The following is a 2,488-nucleotide window of genomic DNA, read 5'->3' as shown; positions in this document are numbered from 1 at the left end:
TTGAGAAAACCCTGTTCTCTTCCAGGTCATCTGGCTCTTCCATAGATCTGAAAGGTCATCATAAGCGACCAGGCTTGTTGTGGTGGTCATTTCCATGTCACCCCTGCCTTGGGGACAGTGCAAGTACAAAACTAACCGTGCTTGGGTGGTATGCAAACTTGACCTGAAGGGCCTGGAGATGCAGTCCAAGCCACACAAACACACAGTCTGAATGCTGTGTGCCTAGCTCCATCCACTTTGCTCCACTTGGTTCTGGCTTCCCACTTGGCCTACACTGCCATGTTCCAAGTGTGATCCACCACCTCTCCAACCGGATGCAGGCGATTTCAGACCCACCCACCAGGCTGTGGCTGGGCTGTGGGTGTGGCTGTGGTGGGGGGCGACCACTTGATGAAGAGGGGATAGCTGCCCCTATAGCCAGGTGTGAGGTTGGCTGATGGAATCATAGCCTGGGCTGGGCCTTTCTTAACCCAAAGGTCATGATGGAGCCTCTGGGGCTGTACAGGATTTTCTGGCCTGCCTTCCAGTTATTCCAGCCACCCATGCCCCTGACAGATCTGTGTGTGTGGAGGCCATCCTGCAGCTCCTCCTTCTCTGTAACTTCAAAAGGGATGGGAGGCATGCGGGGAGGGACTCATCTGCCCAGCTCCAGCAGATCCTGTCCAGAACTGAGCTGAGGGGTTTAATGGGGGATAAAAAGCAATGAGGAGGACTTAGAGCAGTACTGTGGGGAAATGAAATGTGTGTCCTGGATTTGAGTGTAGAGAGGAAAACCTTGGTCCGAATCCAAGCCACACCACAGCCCTGCCAGCATATTTGGGCAAGTGGTGCTCCATGCTCTTGATTGGAGGCAAGGTGAGTCACAGCGCTTAACACAGGGGTCACTGTGGGGTGTAAATGAGGTGACACATCCTGGCTGTAGCTGTGAATAATCATCTGGCATCAACACACATTCCTGCAGCCACTTCTGCTCATCCTCCATGCACTGCCCCTCCTCTTCACCTGCATATGCCTCCACCACCCCACATCCTTCACAAGTGTCTGAGGAGAGGCCAAGTGCATTGACTTTCATGGATTTTAGGTTGAAGTAGAGCATTTCAGGATGATGGGGGTTCCATGGAGGGAGGAGAGAGGGCTTTCCCAAAACGTGTCTTCTGTGATCGCTCACCACCGAGCCGCCTGGCTGTAGCCTACAGGATCACACCTACACTGCAGGAGACCCGTGTGAACCTCATCGACCTCGACTTTGTAACTCCACCCAGTGGTACAATGGGCGCATTTGTTCAACCAATGTGTGTGCAGGGTACCCTGTTGGCAAGATCGACACCTGCCAGGTAACTTCCCTTCGGGCGCCCCTTTCCCTGTCAACACCTCTTTGTGAATCCCTGAACTCCACTCCCTCCAGGGCCCTGCTTCACTGACCCTTTCCCTGCTCCCATCTTGTAGCAGTGAGGATGGGAGGTGATACCTGGGGCCCCTATAAAGAACTAGTCACCACACAAAGAGCTTTATCCCACCGTGACACAGAGATCATACCACCCAAACACCACCCTGGAAGAGAATGCTTACCTCTCCTCACCAGAATACAAAACTTCCAAATCCACTTGTGCACACATGCCCATGCATGCATAAAGCCTCATACATGGACACATGGGTCGCTTATCTTCCCTCCTCACTGCAAGAAGACCTGTGACAATCCATCCCCTTCACACATCCAACTGAAGCTGCTGATACCAACTCAAAGTTGAAGAGACGACCACCACTTGTGTTCATGGCAGCAAGAAGCCATGTGACTGCACAAACTGTCCTTCCAGAGCCTATGGCCCTTCTGGGCAGGGGAAATGTGTCTCAGACAGAGAGTGACTTCTGTGGCCTTCTGGGCAGGGGGACAGCGGCGGGCCTGTCATGTGCAGAGACAACGTGGCAAACACCTATGTGGTCGTCGGGGTCACAAGCTGGGGGGTAGGCTGTGCCCGAACTAAGCGCCCAGGAGTCTACACGGCCACCTGGCCCTATCTGAACTGGACTGCTTCCAAGATCCTTTCTAATGCCTTGCATATGGCTCAATCACCCACCCCTCCCCATCCGACTTCTCAAGCAATCCTGGCTAGACAACCCTCTGCCCGCCCTTCTGCTTGCCCTCCTTGGTACTTCCAACACCCTCCCCATCCTCCTCCCAGCCCCCCGGCATCTCAACCTCGACCTCGACCCAAACCCCCGGCGCCAACCCCAGCCCCACCCCCACCTGCTCCCCCACCTATCACTAAAGCTCCCCAAGTACTTTATGTTGCCAAGAGACTACAGCAACTCACAAAGACCTTGAAGGGGAAGACCTTTTCTAATGAAAAGTGGTATTACAAAATGCAGACCACAGATCTCCCAGAACAGACCGCCGCCTCCTGATCTGACCCCACTCTAAACAGACCCAGTGAGCCCTTTATTCCCTAGAAAACAAAGATGAAATATATAAATATAAACATATATAGAG

At 53.3% G+C, this 2,488-nt stretch overlaps 1 pseudogene; it reads left to right on the top strand.

Annotated features, from left to right (window-relative positions):
• The first annotated feature begins 1,116 nt into the window (after positions 1 to 1,116).
• Positions 1,117 to 2,403, top strand: LOC141372323 (acrosin-like; annotated as a pseudogene).
• Positions 2,404 to 2,488: the final 85 nt, after the last annotated feature.

Source organism: Callorhinus ursinus, unplaced genomic scaffold, assembly GCF_003265705.2.
Source record: "Callorhinus ursinus isolate GAN/ISIS: 27379988/994484 unplaced genomic scaffold, GSC_fseal_2.0 scaffold7139, whole genome shotgun sequence".
Lineage (NCBI taxonomy): Eukaryota > Metazoa > Chordata > Mammalia > Carnivora > Otariidae > Callorhinus > Callorhinus ursinus.
This window is presented reverse-complemented; position numbering and strand designations above follow the sequence as displayed.